This window comes from Alligator sinensis, unplaced genomic scaffold, assembly GCF_000455745.1.
Source record: "Alligator sinensis unplaced genomic scaffold, ASM45574v1 scaffold104_1, whole genome shotgun sequence".
In the NCBI taxonomy this organism is placed as follows: Eukaryota; Metazoa; Chordata; order Crocodylia; family Alligatoridae; genus Alligator; species Alligator sinensis.
Genome location: NW_005841867.1, coordinates 2,094,845 through 2,117,866, shown reverse-complemented (window position 1 = coordinate 2,117,866; position 23,022 = coordinate 2,094,845).

Genomic DNA, 23,022 nt, shown 5'->3' with positions numbered 1-23,022 from the left:
TCAGCCAGTGCCTTCAGCACCCTCAGATGGAGCTCATCCGGGCCTACCGACTTAAAGGCATCCAGTTCTTCCAAATGACTCTGCACCATCTCAGGGTCTACGCATGGTAGTCTGGTGCCTTGCTGCTGCCTCTCTACAACCCCAGTGAGAGACTTGTCGTGCCCCTCACTTAGGAACACTGAGGCAAAGAACTCGTTGAGGAGTTCAGCCCTGTCACTTCTGTCCATCACCATCTCAGGGTCTATGCAAGGAAGTCTGGTGCCTTGCTGCTGCCTCTCTACAACCCCAGTGAGAGACTTGTCGTGCCCCTCACTTAGGAACACTGAGGCAAAGAACTCGTTGAGGAGTTCAGCCTTGTCCCTTCTGTCCATCACCAATTGTTTCTGCCCATTTAGCAGGGGTCCTATTCCTCCCTGGGCCTTCCTTTTACTCCCAATATATCTAAAAAACAATTTCTTCTTGTCTTTTACTTGGGTTGCCATCCTCAGCTCCATGGCAGCTTTGGCCCGTCTAACTGCCTCCCTACAAGCACGAGCAGAGGAGGTATATTAATCTTTGTTGATCTCTCCCTGTTTCCACTTTTTATGTGCTCCCCTTTTGTCCCTTAGGCTGCCCTGGATTTCTCTGGTCATCCAGGGAAGCCTCCTGGCCCCTTTCCCCCTTTTGCCTCGCTCGGAGATCGTCTTGCTTTGTGCCCAAAGGATTATTTCCTTTAGGCACAGCCACCCTTCTTGGGCTCCCATCACTTCAAAACTCCTACTCTGCAGTGCGTCCTTGACTAATCGCCTGAGTTCATTGAAATCAGCTTTCCTAAAGTCTAGCACTTTCACCCAACTAGTTTACTTCTTTGTAAATTTATTTTGCATAAAGATATCCTATTACTGGCTGAGATTTGTGAAGACAAGGGTAGAACACCTGAGGTAGGTGACGGTGATATTCCCCGATTTCTTTCCAAATGGTGCATGTGAGCAGAACAGCAGAAAGCCCATATAGAGTTACTCACCCTAACAAAGAGACCTGAATAAATTTGAAAATTCTGTCCCAAAGTACAAAAATGTGCACGCAGGCCACGTCCAGATAAGTGTGGGCGTGCTGTATGTGGCACTGCAGACCTGTCTGCAGTGCCATACACCACACATGCAGGCATTCCCCATGCTGCTAGTGCACAGTGCAGTTGTGGGGGATTCGACCCTAGGAGATCCCCAGGGTGAAAAAACCCAATACCAAGAAAAAAGCAGGGTGGCATACATGACAGCAGCACATGCCGCCCCAAACTGGAACCTGGCCAGCCAGAGCCATGCTCCGGCTACAAGCCAGGCTTCCTATTACAGGAGTGCCATGGATACAGTTTGCTGAGGCTCCTAGGACGCCAGGTAAGGCTGCTGGGGCCAGCATAGTTGCTGGCCCAAGCCTTGTGTACCCCACCCAGGGTAACCTACCATGCACCAGAGCATCCATGGCATGGGTGTTCCCAAGGGATGCTCCCCAGCAGCAGGGTACAAGGTTGAGCAAAACTACCCAAAATTTTCAATAAAGGATCACCAAGCATTGGAGAAAACTCAGTGTTGTAATTTGCTTCTTCTACATTTTAACTTCTGGGTCTAATTCTAGTCTCGCTAATCTGGTTTTGTATCAATATAAATCCAGTGGTTGTGATATTCCTTTCATTTGTACCTGCATAAATCATTAGCAATGCCATTAAAGTAAACAGTGTTACCCTGGTTCAAGTAACACTAATAGTAGTGTCGCATAATTTTTTAATTGTTTTTTATAATATAGCTATAATCTGTAGGAATATATTCTCAGATAAGCAGTATAATTACATTTTTCTAAATCTACTACATATAGCACTGAACAAAATCATCTTTGAGCACAACATAAATAAAATGGTGGAATGGCTAAGAAAAAATAGTGACTTCACTCTTCTTTGGATGCTAATAGTGCAGAGAGTTGCATTCATGTCTTGAGTTTCCAAGCATGTTTTTGCTCCTTAAGTGTTGCATCCGATTTTCCTTTCCACCATTCAAAATAAAGAGATGATGATAACTTTAAAATATCTTAGGATGCTTTAAGTATATCCTGCTCCATCTGCTGCATATTTTGGTGCTATGGTGTTAATACCAATTGAATGGCATATTTGTATGTGGAGGAGTTAAACTCAAGTCCATTCCAAAATGTAGCTTAGCTTACTACTTGAGTTATACTACTGGGCATACTGCATACAGAAACTACTCTGTGAAACACCCAAGGAAAAGAAATCCTGCTTTATAGTGCATATAATCGGGAAAGTAAGGAAAGAAAATTTAAACTGTTATTTAAACAAGTCTCATTCCAATTACTACTTTCCTCTCTGTCAGGGCCAATTATTCTCACTTTCGACATGACTAGGGTTTCTAGAAGCAATCTTTTTTTTTCCTCCTACAATGTATAGAGTGCCACACAGTCACTTTTAAAATGACTGAAAAATAAATTAATGTACACAGGAAAAGGAGACTTACTAAACTTAAAGATATCCTCTTAGTTTGTCATTTTGAAGCAAGTTAAAATGCAGGAGCACTTTACAGGCAATAAAGTGTTTCAAACACGCTCCTTAAAGTAACAGTGAGAATTTGTTGAAAAAATAGAACATTTCTGCTTTAGACTTCATGCCAGACAAGAAAGGAGCTCCAGAAACATTTCCTTTCTGTTAGAAAAAAGACTCTAGCTAAAAGGTAACCATTATGAAATGAACTGACATACTAATTACAATGTCAAATTGATGATGCTCCATTTAAGGATCGGTCAGTCCTACCACTGCACTTTCCATCTATCAGGACATTTTAATACTTAAACAAGAGAGAGCGAGAGACAGAGAGAGAGAGAGAGAGAAAAGCCTAGTAATCTAAACAGAAATATGGAGCTTTTAAAACAAGAGTATATTTTTGATAGATCACACCATTAGTTACTCTTAGTCCAAAACGTTCTCAGTTGTTTACAGAAAATCATTTTCTTTTGGTTTTCCTTTTGGCCAACCTGTACAATAGTTTCCAATTATAAGTATAACTAGAGATCTTGAATAGCTTTATGGGATTTTGGTACCATGCTCCTACGCCAATGCTCCGGCCACAAATATATTGGAAATGAGGCCTGCTACCCGACAAGGGTTCAGCATGGTTTTTTTTCTTTTGAAATCCTTCTGGTCCACATTAATTGGTACCTCCTTGTGAAGTCATCAGCTCAGTAAATAATGATTTTCCCCCCAGTTCTATATATTGTGTAGAATTTGTAGTTTTAGCTCCTTTGTGCAGATTTTTTCCATCACCACTTTCGAGTACAATTCCTGTGTTAGACCTCTTCACACTGATAGCAGCCCCATCATTTTCTGTTCAACACTGGACAGAACATTAAGAATTCTTTAAGAACTTTAACTCTATCACGTACCATGCATTTACTTTAACCTGACATAATTTCTTGGGTTTCACAATTTCATAGTTTCATAGTTGGTAGGGTTGGAAGGGACCTAAGTAGATCATCAAGTCTGCCCCCCTGCCATGAGCAGAAAAGGATGTTGGGGTCAAACAACCCCGGCTAGGTGATTATCCAGCCTCCTTTTGAAGACCTCCAGGGTAGGAGCGAGCACCACTTCCCTTGGAAGTTGGTTCCAGCTCCTAACCGCCCTGACCTTGAAGTAGTGCCTCCTGATATCTAGCCTGAATCTACTCTTAGTCAATTTATGGCCGTTATTCCTTGTTATTCCTGGTAGGGCTCGGAGGAACAGGGACTTTCCCATAGCCTGCTGGTTCCCCTTGGCCAGTTTGTAGACAGCTACCAGGTCCCGCCTCAGCCTTCTCTTGTGGAGGCTGAACAGATTCAGGTCCTGTAGCCTCCGCTCATAGGGCCTGCCTTGCTGCCCCCTGATCATGCAAGTGGCCCTCCTCTGGACCCTCTCGATGCTGTCCACATCCCTCCTGAAGTGCAGCACCCAGAACTGGACACAGTTCTCCAACTGCGGCCTGACCAGTGTCACACAGAGTGGGAGGATCACCTCCTTGGACCTGTTCATGATGCATCTGTGGATGCATGACAAGGTGTGGTTAGCCTTCCTGACCATGTCCCCACATTGGTGATCCATGTTCATTTTGGAATCCGTCCACCCCTGTAAGCTGTCCAAATCTAGTTGTAGCCTGTCCCTCTCCTCCAGCGTGCCCACTTCACCCTACATCTTAGTGTCATCCGTGAATTTGAACAAGGTGCTTTTCACCCCCTCGTCCAAATCACTGATGAAGATGTTGAACAGTGCAGGCTTGAGGACTGAGCCCTGGGGGACCCCACTGCCCACATCCCTCCAGGTTGAAAGAGACCCATCCTCCACCACTCTCTGGTTGTGGCCCTCCAGCCAACTGGTGACCCATCTGACTGTGCAGGCATCGATGCCACAGTCACCTAATTTCTTAATGAGAATGGGGTGAGAGACAGAGTCGAAGGTCTTCCTAAAGTCCAGAAAGACTACGTCCACTGCGACACCTGCATCCAAGGATTTTGTGACCTAGTCATAGAAGGCCACAAGGTTCGTCTGACAGGACCTGCCTCTAATGAATCCATGTTGGTTTCCCCTAAGCATGATCCCCCTTACAGGTCCCTTGCAGATGTGCTCCTGGATAATTTTGTCAAAGAGCTTTCCTAGAACCGAGATAAAACTAATGGGCCTGTAGCTTCCTGGGTCCTCCTTCCTCCCTTTTTTGAAAATAGGGACCACATTGGCCCTTTTCCAGTCCTCTGGCACCATGCCAGAGCACCATGAGTGCTCATAAAGCTGTGCCAGGGGTCCCACAATGACCTCTGCTAATTCCCTCAGCACTCTGGGGTGGAGATTGTACTGTAATCAAATGCATTCATTGATCCTGATATTTAACATATCTTTACCTTTCTCTCCAATCCAGATTAGATTTGAAATCATCATTTTTCCACCCCACTTGAGTTCCATGGGGTCTTAGAGAATTTAAAGTAGAAAACAAAATGATTCAAACTCTTCAATTCTAAGAAACATACATGTTCTCTCTGTTAATTCTGGATTACAGGAAGTTTATTATTTGGGCTAGTTCTATTCTGAGCTTACTTTGTTGCTTATTAAGCTTCTGACACCATATCTTCTTATTTGCATAATGAGTCAAAGACAATGGTATCTATCAACATTAGGCTTGTCTTGTAGAAAGGATCATAGCATGACTACCAATAAGCATTTCTCTGACATTCAAAGCGCCTTTCCAGTCAAAGTGAACTTGAAAAACTCTCTGTAATAGAAAGGTTCCATAATATTATCTGGGTGGTATCATTATGGATGAAGATCAAGATCTTTCTTTGATATTGCTAAACCTCTTAACCTCTATAACTTCAGTGAGAGCAATTCAAGGGGTTTCTAGTCAAGTACATTTCAGTACAGTCTAGCAGGGATCCTATTCAATTATGGGATCATACAGCCATAGGAAACCTAGTTGGAAAAGACCTCTGAAGGATATCTAGACCAGCCCTCTTACTCAAGGCAGGATCATTCCTGACTAAATCATCCTAGACAAGTGTCTCTCTACCTTGCTCTTGAAAAACTTTCAAGGATGGAGATTCCACAACTTCTCCAGGTAACCTGTTCCAGCACATGACTATTCTCACAGTCAGAAAGTCCCTCCTAATCTCCAACCTAAACTTCCTGTTGCAGTTTGAGGCCATTGTTCCTAGTCCTATTTTCTACAGCTACAGAGAAAACCCACCTCCATCCTGTCTCTTCTAATCACTGTTATTGCTCTCACTGGAATCCTTCTAAACTCTCCACATCCTTCTTGCAGTGTAGGGCCCAAACTGGACATCGTACTAATAGCGAGGTCTTAAAAGTGCTGCAGAGAGAATAAGAATCACTTCCTTTGATTTGCAAGTGACACTTCTGTTGATACAACCCAGTTTGCTGTTAGGTTTTTTTTGCAAGAGGAGTCACTATGATTCCTTGACATTCAAACACTTGAAGAGCATGAGGGTGAGAATGCCACCAACACCCCCTGCCCCCATAAATAAATAAATGCATACATACATATAAATATTGGACCAGTAGTATAACTTACGAGTTCTCATCAGGAAGGCTAGACACAATCATTTCTTAGATGAGCCACTACATGGTTAACAGCACAGGTGTAGCTGGACAGCTTTGCACCCTGGGCAGCAGCAGAACACAGGGCAGTAGCTGGGCCACTGGTAGTAGCAGTGGCAGCACCAGGTGGGGCAGGCCTGCAGGTGCGGCAGTTACTATACTTGTACTGCCCCTGAAGTTGGTACTTGGGCTGGTGCCCCGCTTTCCCCTCCCAGTATTGCTACTGTCTAATAGTCAAGTTTCACTTGATATTGACAGTCTCAAAACTTCCCTTTGGGAGACAGTTTTTTGAATAGCTAGTAATGAGTTGAAAAGCATGTTTACCTGAACTATTTCTAAGGGGTGGACTAAGTGAAGAGGGTCTTGTTTTGTGGACAAGTCATTTTGTATGTTATAGTTGACTTAGTGACAAAAATAGCTTATTAATGAACTCTGTATTTTTAAACAAGGTTGACTTGCTTAGAGTTTTATGGTAGGTTCTGTGGAAAAAAAGAAAACATTATTTAACAATCAAATGGGACTCCTTTGGTATATTTATATAACTGCTAGCCTAATTTTTGAGTATACATCATCGTTAAACACCTGTCTGCAGAGAAAAGTAAGTATCTAGTTTTCACTTTACATATTACAACTGAACACCATACAAGTTATACCATACTATATTCTTTTGCAACTCCTCTGTCTTGCCTTTCTTTTATTTTTTCTCAATTAAAATAACAGTTCCTTTAGAATGAAAACATATATTCTGCCTGAAGTATAGGAAATGTAATAAGGTCAAAATATAAAGAAGGAATGACTACAGATCATTAAAACAAGCAAACCAAGATCCTCAGCAACATAAGAAAAATAGATTTAGTGCAAAATCTGGATTGCATCACTTCTCTGAGTCACCCTTAGTGGGATGTCAAAGCCAGGAGGATTTGGCCTGTACTGCAAATGCACACAACCAGACACAATTCTGATACAGACAGTACTTTGTAGGAAAGAAAGAGAGACCAAGATGACTTAGGGGGAAAAAATTACAGTTGTAGCACAATACATTCTGCCAGCAGTTTCCTTAAACAATAAGCACATTATTGACACTTTAACAAGGGGAAGCATTTCTCTGAATTGCTGCCTTATTTAAACATTACACAACAGACATGGTTTAAAGGGGGAACGGAATTTCTGTTGCTCCTTATAGGACTATCAAGGTCAAAAGTCAATTAGAGTACTTCTTCTAATTGAAGAGAAGAATTATTTCTTCACTGCTGTACCTAGCGTGTCCAGTTTTTACAACAAATATTTATAAATTAAATCACTCTGTTAAGGAAAAGACATGATTCATTTTACCCTAGGCAGACATTAGAATAATTGTAAATGTTAAGTTCATAGTTTCTAGCTCTGGTAAATATTTGCACAGAACCATTTCCTGTTTCACAACTACAAAAGTCTAGATTTGCTGCAGACCCATTTAATGTTGAAACCAAAGCCTGCTTACCATAATCATGCAAATAGACCTACTGAAGTTAAGGGGACAATTTGCATGAGTAACATGAGTAGAATTTAACTTGTAGTATAGAAAAACCGTCATACAAAATATTCTCAGAAACCTTTACTGAAAAAATATTATGGCTTAGCAAAAACCATCACCACCAAGAAGCAATACAACAATACAACCAGAAAAAATCAATAGTGGGTTCAGAAATGGGACAAGGAAATTGTTACTCCATACTTCACTTGTGCCGCCCACACACATGAGTTCTGCCAGGTCAGGAAGGGCTCCTATAGGAGCTCCACATGAGCAATGAGCTCTGAACAAACAAGCTGATTAGGGAACGTTCTGGTTGGAATTCCTGCATTGAGTACTGTTGGTGTTCACCCTTCTCCTTCCTTCCCTCATCCCAATGAATTCAGCAGAAAGGAAGAGGAGGAGATAAGCAGCAGTGGCAGCACTCACCTCCTGGGCTCTGGAGCCATTCAAAAGCGGGAGTTGTAGCCAGATCCCATGCAGAGAACTCATGCAGTACAACCCAAGAGGGAGTGACTCCTACTGTGCCCCAGTGGATCCACCCCTGAAAAGTTAGAGAAAAGACTAGGACACTTCATCTTAAATGCTGTTGGTTTACACAGATGACAGTCATCCTATAGTCTTCTATAGGATGACTGGGCCATTATCTCTAATGGCCATTATCTCTAATGAAATTGTGCCCATTGTATATTAACAGTTTTTGTCCCTCTATCCTCAGTCTGTCATGTTATGTCAATGCAGTGTCCATAATCTCATTTAAAGTATTTCTGTCCACTGCAGTTAAAACTCATTTTTTTGTATCTGCAGTTCTATGATCCAAGTTCTGTTAGAAAGAAAAATTCTGAGGAAGACCTTTTCTTTTTTCTTTTCTTTTCTTTAGCTCCTAACTGGCTTATTCATCTCTACTTATTTTTTAATAACTGTAGAGTGAGGATTTTCCCATTGAGGAATGATGGTTTTTCATGTGTAATTCCACTACTTTATACTTTCAGTTTAAATCTCTATACCTCCTGACTTCATTCTCAGTGCTTGTCACCTTCACTTTCATTTGTAGGCCTTGGAAATGGAAGGCACAAGGGGATTTTGATCTCGAAGTTGCATTTTGTTTCAAGTGGCTTTTGTGTATTGCTGAGCTAGTATAATTTTGTAGGGATAGATTCTCTGCTGGTGTAAAACTGGCAGGACTCCACTAATTGCAGTGCATCTGTGCCAATTTACACGGAAGAGAATTTGATCTGACCTCCAAACAGAAGGCATAAAACTACATGGAAAAAAAAAAAGTAAAAAAGAGAGACTGGCCAAAGAACTGAAAGACAGAGAAAATGTGCATGTTCAAAAGCCTATTTTAATAGCTCTTTAAGGAGCTAGTTGCAGGTAGTGGGCAGAAAGTCTTTAGAGTGGCAGTGGCCATTGCAGTGTGGGACCCAGGTGGGTGTTGGGGCAGTGGAGTCTTCTTAAGGCTACTGGGTAGGTGGTGTTAGTCTCGGTCCAGCTCATTGCTGCTGTCTGTGGCCTCCTTTACGGAGGGAGGCTTCTAGTAGTCTATGGTGGGCCAAAGCTTATGTTCTTTGGGTGCATCAAGCAGGCCCTCCTGAGGCAGGGTCATTCCTGTCCAACCCATCCCAGACACATTCTTTTCCAGTAGCAGTAGGCGTCCATTCGCTTTGTAAGCCAATAGCATCAGTTCACTGAACCTCTGTGCGTGTGGCTGTAGAGCCAGTTCTCAAGTGGCAATCTTATTGCATGGGCAGTTCATATACAATCATCCTGAATGGGTCATGGAGTCATGGAGCTGAGGTCCCTTCCATGAGAGGGTAAGCTGATCTTGCATGCTGGTCAGCAGCCAACCTAGGAGGGGAAGATGGGTAGATGGACAAACAGATGATCCTCCTGCAGCTATACTGGTTCAAAATGTACTGGCACTTGGCTTTCCTTTGGCTTAAACCAACAAGGCCAAGAAGGGGATACTGGCATATGGGCAGCAGTGTCCATTGGAGGGCAATAAAAATGGTTAGGGGACTGGGGCACATGACTTACGAGGAGAGGCTGAGGGAACTGGGTTTATTTAATCTGCAGAAGAGAAGACTGAGAGGGGATTTGATAGAAGCCTTCATGTACCTGAAGGATGGTTACGAAGAGGATGGAGCTTGACCGGTATCAGTGGTGACAGATGACAGAACAAGAAGGAGTGTTCTCAAGTTTTAGCAAGGGAATTTTAGATTAAATGTTAGGAAAAAAATTCTCACTAGGAAGGTAGTAAAGCACTGGAACAGGCTGCCTAGAGAGGTGGTGGAATCTCCATCCTTGGAGGGTTTTAAGAGCAGACTAGACAAACCCTTGTCTGGGATGATCTAGTTGGGAATAGTCCTGCTTTGAGCAGGGGATTAGACTAGATGACCTCTTGAAGTCACTTCCAACCCTAATTTTCTATGATTCTGTGATGTCAAGCAAACAAATGTTATTTTGGCTGTTTCTGTATGTTCATTGGGAGGGAAGAGGGAGGGGTGAGGTATGATTCAGTTTCATTGCCAATGCTTGTGAGAGAATTAAACAAGATATCAGTCACTGTCTCACATACTATCAGTGGAAAACAACAGCATTCCTGCCAGGCATGCCTGTTATGCCTAGGGGGAGATTGCTTTATTCTATAATTAGGAAAATGGTCAAATGCAAAAGGCCCATCAGGCTGGGGTTGACATTGTGCACCACATGTAATAATACTTAAATTAAATTAGAGAGACCATCACAGAGCTAGAAATCACAAGCATCTGGTTTATACCTGCTATATGTCCACATTATCTATACTGAATATTTATAAAGTTGGTATAGCCCTTGTGTTTTGTTATATTTCTGTAGCTACAGCCAATAAAAATGAGGCATGCCAGGAAAACCCCATATGGTAGCTGGTCAAGATCATGCAGAAATTTTTAAAAATTGGAACACTGGAAAAATCATCATCAACAAGTCTGTCTTCATCATCCAATTCCCTCCAGTCTAAAATGCTACCTCATTTGAAGTGGTCAAGCAGGGCAAGCTGTAAGTAAAGCACCTGCCAAGCTCAAATGAGCCAGCTGACATAGAGGATGTGGAAATTGAGGAGGAAGTAGTTTGTACACCTGGAAAGTCTATAACAAAGGACCTTAAGCCACCAAAAGCCTACAATAAGTAAAGGTAAGAAGTTGCCATTCAGTCAAGTCTAAGGCCCAGACAAAATGCTACTCCTTCAGCCCTTGACTAACTTGTGGAATGGGGCCAGAGCACTGGAAGCTGGAGTGATGTAGGTTTGCACCACAGAGTTTAATGTGCTCTGTGCCTAAAAGGCAAATTCTAATCCTCCCCTAACTTTTCTAACAACTAAGAATGTGTTTTAGGTCAATAGATTACTGCAGCTCCCCAGTTAGATCTGGTCCAAAGGAAGTTTTCTTTGAGTGGTCTTCAATATTTATACAATATAAGATAGCTCGATTAACTAGGTAAAAAAAATACTGAAAGAGAGGGTCAAGTCATAAAAATAATACTGCCTATATTTTGTCATTCCTTTGTGAAATACCACTTAAATTATTTATACCAATGACCATTAGCAGTACATAATGTACTTTTATCTGTTGTACAAGAACAATCACTACAAAGAATAAAATCAGTACAAACAATATAAGCTGAAATATGAGTAAAGACAATATCAGTGTTCTATGTTTATGCAGAAATTTGCATGATGGGATTCTAGTCCATGAACCAGTGTCTAGGCATTATCACAATACAAATATATAAATTAATAATAATCAGCCAACACAATAATTTTAACATTCATTATTATTTTGCAGTTAACTTAAAATAATACTCCAGCTCCTGTGCACTAGGCAGGAAAGACAACTGGGGTCAGATGACCCCAGCAAGGTGACTGTCCAGTCTCCTCTTGAAGATTTCTAGGGTAGGTGATAGCACCACTTCTAGAAGGAGATTATTCCACAGTCTGGACACCCTAATTGTGAAGAGGTTTTTCCAAGAGTTAAGCCTGAAATGGTCTTCTAGGAGTTTGTGGCCATTACTCCTGGTTTACCCCAAGAATGCCCTGGTGAATAGTTGTTCACCGCACCCCTGATGTACTCCCCTGATGTAGCGTTAAGCTGCTACCAAGTCCCCTCTCAGCCTTCTCTTTTTTAGGCTGAAGAGGCACAAGTCCCTCAGCCTTTCCTTGTATGGCCAGCCTTGCAAGTCTCTAATCATATGGGTGGCTCTTCTCTGGACTCTTTCAAGTTTGTCCACATCCTTGTTGAAGTGCAGAGCCCAGAACTGGACTCAGTACTCCAGCTGTGGTCTCACCAATGCTGAGTGAAGCAGAAGAATCACTTCCTTGGTTTTCCTTGAGATGCATCGGTTGATGCATGCCAGAGTATTGTTTACCCTGCTGGCTACAGCATTGCATTGACAGCTCATGTTCATACTGTGGTCTGTTATTACCTCTACATCCCTGTCAGTTATGGTGCTAGTCAAATTGGTGCCACTGAGCCTGTAGGTGGTATCTTGAGGATTGTTCAGCCCCAGATGGAACACTTTACACTTCTTAATTTTGAACTTCATCTGGTTCCAATCTGCCCAACTTGACAGCATGTCTAGGTCTGCCTGTATCTGCAGCCTATCTTCTAGTGTGACCACGCTCCCCCATAACTTGGTGCTTTTGAAAAAGATGTTGAAAAGCACTGAACCAAGCACCAACCCCTGAGAGACACTGCTGGCCACTTCTCACTAGGATGGCACAGTTCAGTTCAGTGTATCTGCAGCCTATCTTCTAGTGTGACCACGCTCCCCCATAACTTGGTGCTTTTGAAAAAGATGTTGAAAAGCACTGAACCAAGCACCAACCCCTGAGAGACACTGCTGGCCACTTCTCACTAGGATGGCACAGTTCAGTTCAGTAGAACACTCTGGGTCCTACCCCACAGCCAGCTTCCTACCTGCCTAACTGTCAAGCAGTTAGATGTAAATATAATGCTCATATCTGACAGTTTCCCCCTTCTAATCAAAACCTAATGGGACATAGGCACCTAAATTCCATAGGCTTCTTTAAAATTCTCAGCCTTAAGACATATTATGATCTGCATTATGCAGGAGAGTCAGACTACATTGTCTTTATATATACAACTTTATAGGTTTATGACTATATATGTAAAAATGAGAATAATGCTGAAACCAATAATTTCTCTCTGAAAAAAAACCATTTAAATATTTTTAGAGTCTGTAAAAATGCGCCATTGTTACCTTTAAATCATTAGAAACAGCATAGTTTACAGCAGGATGGACTTGCAGAAGTTCAGGCATCATATCTGAGCGTGTGCGTGTGTGTGCATGTGTACATGTGAGCGTGTGGGTCCACACTGGGTAGGACACACCGGCTGAGTGGAACCTGGGAGGGGAATGCCCACCCCAGGTCCCTACTTAGCTGAGGCCCCCAGGGAGCCCCGTGACCGGAGCCACATGAACAGAACGCACAAACAGGCACAGCTCTGCTTGAGCGCAGCAGTTTATGCAGGATTTTGTGTGGAAGGGTGCATGGAAGGTGCCCAGAGGGCTGCCTGAGGCCAGAAGCCCAAAAAAGAGCTCCTGGGACCAGGAGGGGTGTGAACTTGCTTTCAGCTTTGGTGGTGACTTGTCATGACTGCAGGTTTCTGGTCACCACTGAGAGACCAAAGCAACTGGTCCTGGACTGTGGGGGCTGCCTGGCATGGCTGGTGGCAGTTGGGCATGGGGGCACCCTCACTTGCGGGGTGTGCTCCCTAGTGGAGTCTCTGGAGGGCCAGGTGTGGGAGGTTGAGGAGGAGGTACAACAGCTATGCACCATCAGGGCCCACAAAGATTACATTGATGGCTACTGCCAGGCCTTTCTCCAGAAGAAGGAAGAAGAGAAGGAGATAGAGATGGTGGCCAACAAGAAGGGGACTATAAAGACCCACCCAGAGCTACCTGGAAGACAGTCATCTCACACTCCAGGAAATGCAGGGCCAAGGCTGCTCCTCCCCTAGCACTGTACAACAGGTATGCTCCCCTCCCCAAGCATAAGGAGGCTCCAATGGCAACACTGGAGTAGGAGGAGGGTAAGCAGTGTGCTGCCAGCCCCAAGAGGAGATGCAAGGTGGTGTGGGGGGACTCCCTCCTGAGGGGCACCGATGGACTTATCTGCCATCCGGACCGTCTAGCCCATGAGGTTTGCTGCCTCCCTGGGGCCCACATCCGGGATGTTGTGGAGATGATTCCTAGGCTTGTCCGGCCCTCTGACTACTACCCCATGCTCCTACTCTCCAGTGAGCATTACGATCTAGTAGGGGTCATGGAGACCTGGTGGTACTTGTCACATAATTGGAACATAGCCATAGAGTGCACATAGGGGACCAAGTAGGGAAGAAAGGTGGAGATGTAGCTCTCTATGTGAGGGAGCAGTACACCTTCTTGGAAGCTGACATCGACTCCAGAGAAGAATGGCTTGAAACCCTCTCGGGCAAACTGCAGGGCAGGGTGGAGGGCACAATGGGACCGACCTAACTGTAGGTGTATACTACAGACCACCAAACCAGGGGGAGAAGCCCGATTTGGAGTTCTCTCGAGAACTGACAGAGACTGTGAGTGCACGGGACATGGTCATCATGGGCGACTTAAATTGTCCAGACGTCTCTTGGGAGGAACACTTGGCCAAGTTGGATTGGTTGCATTCCTTCCTGACTTGCATCGAAGAGCTCTTTCTGACTCAGGAGGTGCATGGGCCAACCAGAGGTAATGCTCTCCTAGACTTAGTCTTGGCCAAAGGAGGTGATCTGGTGACCGACTTGAACATAGAGGGAAACCTGGGTGACAGCAGCCATGGAACCATCACGTTCACTGTCCATCACAAGGCAGGAAAATTAGATAGCAGGATTGAAGTTTTGGACTTCAAAAATGCAAATTTCAACAAACTCAGGACAATAGTAGGGGAAGTGCTGTGGGACCAGGGACTGAAGGCAAAATGAATGCCTGAAGAGTGGTTGTTCCTTAAGGACATGATCCTTGAAGCACAAAGGAAGTCCATTCCCATGTGGAGATGTGGAGGAAAGGTAGCAAAAGGGCTGGGAAGCCCTCTTGGCTAAACAGGGAAATCACAGTCCTCTTAAGAAAGAAGAAAGAGGCATACAAACAATGGAACAATGAAAGTTTGGGACAGTCCCCAAGGAGGACTATACAACAATGGCCCACACTTATATGGAGCAGATTAGAAAGGTTAAGACAGCCTAGCAAGTTGGGTGGATCAAAAGCAGATGAATTTCAACATCAAGAAATGTTAAGTCCTCCATCTGGGGACGAAAAATCCCCAACATACCTACAGGCTTGGTGGTGCCAAGCTGACCAGCACCATGACTGAAAGGGACTGAGGGGTAGTAATAAACTACAGTATGAATATGAGCTGTCAGCAAGACGCTGTAGCCAGCAGGGCAAATAATAGTCTGGCATGCATCAATCAGTGCATCTCAAGCAAAATCAAGGAAGTTATTCTTTCACTTTATTCAGCATTGGTGAGACCACAGCTAGAGTACTGCATCCATCTCTGGGCACCACATTTCAACAGGGACGTGGTAAAGTTTGAGAAAGTCCAGAGAAGAGTCACCCGTATGATCAGAGACTTGCATGGCAAGCCATATGAGGAAAGGCTGAGGGACCTGGGGCTCTTCAGCCTAAAAAAAGAGAAGGCTGAAAGGGGACTTTGTAGCAGCTTACCACTACATCAGGGGAAGACATCAGGGGCTCAGCAAACAACTGTTCACCAGGGCACCCTTGGATAACCCACGAGTAATGGTCACAAACTCCTGGAAGATCATTTCAGGCTTAACGCTAGGTAAAACTTCTTCACAGTTAGTGTGTCCAGAACTGTGGAATAAACTCCCTCCAGTAGTGCAATCACCTACCCTAAAAATCTTGAGGAGGAGATTGGATGGTCACCTTGCTGGGGTCACCTAACCCCCAGTTATCTTTCCTGCCTAGTGCAGGAGGCTGGACCCAATGATCTTGAGCGGTCCCTTCCAGCCCTTACAATCTATGAATGTATGAATATCAAGGAGCATTTCTTAGCACACACTTGGGCACTTTCTTACAGACAAGCATTAGTTCTGACATTATTGCCAAGCCTATTGGTACACAGCCCATAAGTTAAAAGGATCCCTCTAACCAGGTTCTAGTTGAAAGGTTGCTTGTATCACAATGAAACCTGCTAGATGAATTGCTTTGTCTTGAGAGAATTCTCGAAATCAGAATCTTGCTTCTTTACTACTGCAAGTTACATTGCAAGTTGTTCCCTCCTTTCTTCCCTTCTGGCAGAAAGCCCCCAACCCTTACTTCTCTATATTTGTCAGGCAGTTCTTCAGATACTCCTAATGCTCACCAAAATCTATTAGGCCAGAGGTTTCCAATCAGTGGTATGTGTACCACCAGTGGTAGGTAGATATCCTGCCAGTGGTACGCATTAACAGATTTATTTTAATTACTTTACATGACAAAAATTTGCTGGTGATATTTAAGGTTGTATCATTTTTAATTGGTGGTGCGCAATCTGTCAGAGTTTGGAACCAGCTGTATTAGGCTAATTCCATATATCTGCTCATGGCAGAGCAGCTTGGAGGGAAATGTGAAGTGGTGTTTCAACCAAATTTTGAGCCCTTGGGGAGGAGCTACCTAAACACAAATCTTCCGAGGGGTGCCAAAATTCATTTTGGGGCTAGGGGAGAGGAAAGCTGTTCTACAATAGCCATTATCTTGGGGCAATTGGGTGCCACTGGGTTTGGCTCAATCCCAGTTCAACATATCATTTGTTTAACTGTCTTCAGGTGTCTCTATTGCTTAATTGGAGGAAAGAGAGAAGATTCTAGCAAGTTCAAATATTTACTTCATTTAGGAGTGAATCTATTTTATCTTCACAATTTCTTTGAGTAGAAGATGAAGTGGGGAAGGGAGTTATTTGTTTTTATTGTACCATATGGCATTTGTTTTTTTTAATATAAACTTACAATCACTAAAAGCATTTTACTGAGCTCACTTAATATAGACAGCATGTCTCATTTCTGTAGGATAAAATCTTTCCTTTCAGCTATTAAAATTACCTTTCCTAAATGGACTACTCTCACACTTACAAAATGCATGCCTTTAAAGAACATCTATCAACTGGAGAACAAATGTCATTGATCTATCTTTATTACTTAAAGGAAAACTACTGTATTTATTTTAGCATTTCTATGGTACAATAAAACATTTAAAACTGAACAGTGGCTCTCATATGGGCAAAATTCAAAATCAATGAAAGTTTAGTATTTTTGTATTAGTAAGTGTCAATGAAGAGTTACTGCTGTAAAACAAAACAAAAATATATTTTAAATTATCAACAGCACTAGAATATCAAACATAGTGAAAATGCAGTCTTTATTGGTCTTTAAATTTGCCTAAATAAAAAAACAAATTCCATCCCAAAGATATTCAAGGATTAACTAGAGCTTTCCTGCAAGAAATAGTTTTGTGGGTTTATCTGAAATTATGATGGTTAAAATGCAGGACCTTTATGACCCGCTCAATGGCAGGTTTACATTGAAACTGTTATAAATTATTACAGAGGTGAAGCCAATCTAAACAGTCCAACATAAATATATCTGCAGACATACTGGCTACTACATATTCTAAACACTGTCTGTATATGAATAAACAGAGCTTTCTAAATCATTTAAGAAAATGTATTTATTCATAAAATCAATAATATTTATTTTTATGTTTGACAAAAAAGGCTTATTATATCTAACTTATTGGGGCTTGAAAACTTTCTATGGATTCTTATGTGGGTTTCCTACATCTGATAATGGTCAAGAATTTTATTTTGAATTATGTGAATGTTTCTAATAGTTTTTGTATTTGCCTAATCCTTACCTGTTTAAATTGTTTTTTATTACATTTCACAAGTTAAATATTTGAATAAACATACCATACAGTACCACTTTTATTCAGTACTGTGTCAACTGAGACTTTTATCAGGCTATAAAATAGACATAGGTAATATTAAAAAACAAATCCATATTTGTGTGTTTCTACTTTTTATTCATTTGGATCAGCTATAAAAAAATCATATTTCAGTTTAGACTATTATAATAAGCAGTGCTTGTGGCAAGAGAGGAAATATCAGATGTTAATAAGGCCAGAGACTGGACATTTAATTTATACACATGAAACCATATAGGAAAAATCCCAAATAAAGTCATGTATAATGATGCTGTTTGTTCTACTTCCTACTTTCACACAAAAATTAAAATATTAACTTATATTAAAATGTCTCTCATTAATTTGAATTTTCCTAAAAATACTTTGCAAAAGTGGCAAATTGTGGGCTTAATTTGAAAAAGATACACCTAAATCATACTAGCAAAAATGTAGAATGGGGTACACAACTGCAAATTAAACAACAAACTGGAAATCAGAAACACTGGATCAAAGAAAACATTGTACTGGATCAAAAGAATGGTTTCTCTATTGTATCACAGAAGGTGAAAAATCTTGCAAAAGGCAGTTGTTAAATAAACTGGACACAGGAAATGTTTCTTCCTAATATCTGTTAGTTGGAAATTGACTTACACTTTGGAAGTTTTATTAGTGTCATTATTATTCATTACTGTTATAATTCTGGCTACTCTGGTTATGTATATGAACATTAAATCCTACTTAAAGTCTTGTTAACGTGGTGTATGTGCAAAGGAGATAGTTATGCATAGTTTAACCTGGATTCTACTTTACTCTGAAAATTCCTAGTAATTTCCTATATTTATAATTTTATATATTTAATAAAATATATAAATACAAACACCTACACTATAAAACAGATTGATTCTAAACAATTCTGCTGCTATAGTAGAATATAAACTTTCACATGCCCAGCTCTTACAGGCTCAAGCCTTTAGCGATTAGAATTTGTGTTAGTTACATATAGTTTTTAATGGAAGTATGATTCCAGGACATTAGCTCTGCATTTGATTGTTAAAAGTCTAGTCTTAATATCCCTGCCCTCTGTTTTCACTGGAATATCTTTTTTTAAAGTTGCTTAATGTGTACAGGAGAAAAGTCTCTTTTGGTCTGTGTCAATGCACCTTTGGGTTCCTGTCACTTAAGGGCTGGGTCAGGCAGCCAGCACCTGCCTGATGGCAATAGCCATTTTGAGAACCAGGTATATAAAGGTTGCAGTTTGCTGCTGCCAGCCCAAGTGGAAACATTATGTAGCTGAGTTACAGCAGGAACCATGTGGAGGTAAGGACAAGGATGGCTAGGAGGCTCTTGGTCCTGGGAATGACCTAAAATTGCACCCTGCTGGGGATGGGTGGCCTAGTGGGACTATTCATGGAGGAAGAGTCCACCAGAAATGCCAGGCCAGTTACCACCCCAGTGAAAGGTGGGTTGGGGCACCTTAATAACTCCAGCCCCTACAAACGGGTGGGTAACCCTGTGGTTGGGCCTAAGAAGGTGGACCCATGTAAGAGAGTGTGGGCTAGTTGCTCAGAAGCCTGTCTTGAGGCACTGTTGACTGGTCAATGCTAGGGCCAGGACCAGAAGTGTCAAAAGGGTCAGGGGCCCACCACAAAGGATGTCCCTCAAATCTTTCCTTTTTCTTTGACTTTCACTTCTATTTGGCACATTCTTCCCCTCTTGTCTACTTTGTCCCCACCCCAATCTCCTTAACAGACCTATCTGTGTCAGGATAGCCAGCAGTAATGATAGAAGTTCAAGTAGAAGTTGTTGTGTGATGTCGTTTTCACAGACTTTTTCTATCCATGCTTTTCTAACAATGGCATCTTATGGCAGCCAGCTCTGCCAACTCTGATACTGCTTCTTAGCGAGATCCCCAAACCCGAGCCGAGAAAAACTGTTTTGTCTGAAATTCCATAGCAGCAATTCTAAATGAAGACTGAGTAATCTCCTTCCAGGTGATCTGTATGCACCTATTTCTGTTCAATTGTAAGCAAACACAGTCATTTCTTTTGATAAAATAATTAAATTGATAGTGATAATTATGAATTTTTACAAGCCTGAAAACTCCCAAAACATCAGCAAGCCATGAGAGTCAACTATTTGTCATTGTTAATAGGATTCAGGTCTTACTGGCTCCAAACAAAATCTCTGTGAAGTGAATTGGCAGTAGATACCTGTGGTTCAGGCACAGGGAAATAAATTGCTCTCTTTTCAGCAGTTATGATAAGCAGGGTGCTGAGCAGCAAGTCACCATTGGTTTTCCTTGCTAGTATAAGCAAAGATGATTTGGGAAGCCTTCTTGTGAGAGTAAGTGAAAAAAGCCCTCTGATTTTTATTCTAATTCTCACTCTCTGCTATATTTTCTACTGAGAATTTTTTTTAAACAAATAAAAAGATACAACCAAAACTGAGAAGAAGGTGAAGATGTTTTAATTTAGTGATCATAAATTAAAAGCACCAACAAATAAAGCGGTAGGAGAGACAAACAGAGGAAACTAAGAAGGAACCAAACAAAGAAATGGAATGAAATGGAATCTAATTAAAGGAAAAGAAAAGAACATACAGAAGAAAAGAAGATAAAGATGAAAAATATGGTACATATTTATTTGATGTATCCTAAGATTTTTTTTATAAATTTAAAAAATGGAGTAAAAGGGGAAGGAACATGAGAAAGAAATACAGCTTAAATAATAGAACATCATTTTTCCAAAGTTAGATAATTGAACATACCTAGAAGTATTCCATATCCTAATTTTTACTGCTGCCCGTGTCATCCTCCTCCATACCCCTCCCCGTTTTCCCCCCGAATTTAGTTACATGTTTCCCTTCTGTGCTTTTTGCACTTTGGTACAAGATGTAGCATGTCCAAGAATCTATAATGCAAAAGGCCTAATTAGACCCACCAAACTCCGCCAGTAACGAATGATGCAAAATAAAAGATACACATGATATTATTTTTTTCTAATTCTCTGGCACCATTTTAAATGTTCATAGATCCCTATTCATTCCATTCTTAATATATTCAAAAATGTTTTAAAAATGGATGTAAATTAAGTGCAGAAAAAAGTCCTGAAAGTACCAGTTTTGCACAGTCTGTTGCCCACACTGCTGCAGCGACTACAGAAGTGATTCCATTATAATTTTTTAGCTGCATTGGGATTTCAGTTGGCAGTACTGACAGCATGTGTAGGCAAGTTTCTTTTAAACCATTCTATTGATCCAGCAGGTCCACTTGTCCACTGATTTTTTTTTTTTATAAACAATCGCTAAGAGTCTGACCATCCAGATTCAGTTAAACATATGTGAGTTTGGAAATCAAAGACAGAAAGGAACAAAACTGCTTGAAAAGGGGTCTATTCAATTTTAGCTTCCCCTTATAGGAAAAAAAAGGCTGCATCCCAGGGGGCAGGGGAGGGGACAGTGGCATGCTAACCAAGTGCATTGTCTTCTCTAGGCACATTGGTAAGTAGCTGTACAAGAGCACAAATGATCAGCAGTCATCCCAACAGACTGTTAACTCCAAAGTCTGATTATAACATCAGGGTAATTTAAATGTAAACAGCTAAGCAGAGCTGTTTGGGTTTTTTTATTGAATGTTGTCCAAAAAAATCTTTTTTTTTCTTTTTTTTAAGAGTGGAATTTTTTTTTTTAAAGGCATTTTGGGTTGGTTTCCTTTTCCCCATTTCTGCCTCTTTTCATTTCCTTTTCCCATTTTATCTACCAAGGCAACACAAGGAATTACGTGTTTTTGTTTTCTTTTTTGCCTCTATTGCTTGGCAAAAAACTTAAGGAAGCTCTTGAAAATTAGAAATTGCCCAAAGAAAATATAAAATATTAAAGGCAAAAAAATTAAAAATAAAGGAAAACCCTCCCAACTCTGAGTATAGGTCATTCTATTCTGTTCAATGCCAAAAAATGGGGAAAGAAAAGAAAGAAAATTATGAATTGCTTATAATTTTTTGGAAATAAAAATCTGTTTTGTACTGAAAATAATTTCAAGATTTTTCATGAAGCTGGTTTAATATACCAGCTCTAAAACTAAACATATTAGCAAAAGTATAACAAGAAGCAATAGATGATGAACTAGTAAATAAAAAAGCAACACAGGAATTCTAGTAAGAGAGTATGTAGGAGAATTCACGAGTAGGAGAAATCTCATAGGACAATCCAGGTATAGTATAGCAGTAGCATGAAGAATCTTGAATACAAAGAAAAAGATTATGAAATGAATTATTAAATTAATAGCAATCAATAAAATAAAAGATGTAAGATGAGAATGATATGAAACAACAAAAAACATAATATAGCATTATCTTTTAGTTACTCCAGAAGACACACGTTAACAAGAGATGGAACAATGGGATCTAGAGCCTGATTTCACACACATGTAATGAAGAGAAACCTAGAAAGCTATTAGCTATAGTGCAATTCTTAGAATGTCCCTGCCTGTAGAAAACTGTTAAAAAGAGGCACATCTAGATGACAACCAGACTTCGAAATGATTATTTGAAAATATGTTAAATAAACATGAAAATATTATTTTTTTCATATAATACCCCAAAATATTCATGAATATTAGTATAGGTGAGATTTTGAGGTTCCCTAGTGATAGCAACCATAGAATTCACTTTCTAGCAGCTTGAATGAATCTAGAATCTAGCCTTACTATATATGGCCATCCACTTACATCCGTACTTTAGCTATCTGCTGATGCTAGCTACATTTCTCTTTCTTCAGCCCAGGCTCAGCTCACAACATTGCATGGCTTATCTATAACTGTCACCTCTATCAGACCCATCACTGTGCCCCCAAATCTACAGTTTCTCAAATCTCTTAAAAATTACTTTGTTTCAATATATAACTTAAATACTTACCTAACAGACATGACACCCAACCACTTTCTTACCTTTTTTTTTTTTTTTTATAACAACAAATACCTTGCCCACTCTTCATGTGATATTCGCTGATGGTGACTGGAAGATTTTCAGTTGTACTGTACAAGGACATAAAAAAAAAGAGGGAAAATAAATACTTCTGAATTTCCCCAACTGCATTACATTTGCTCTTCACATTTTATTTTTCCTTTTCTTTACTGCTAGGAAGAACCTCTTTGGTGGCCTCAGCAATAAGCGACAGGTCCCTGCTTTCCTTGGCAAGAGAATTTGGCACTTTGAAATCTGCACTATCTACTTTGCTGTGTAGGAAAACAAAGTCTTAACTCCTCTAAAGTAAGTCAAGATTATACTGGCTCTGGACTTTCCAATTCTATTCTTTGTTTTTGTATCCAGGAGCAACGGGCTTCTGAGCACCTGAGGACAAACACACATTCCTAATTGGGCCATTAAGGCTTTATCCTCAGTATTAAAACTATGCATCTCATTACACCTGTGAG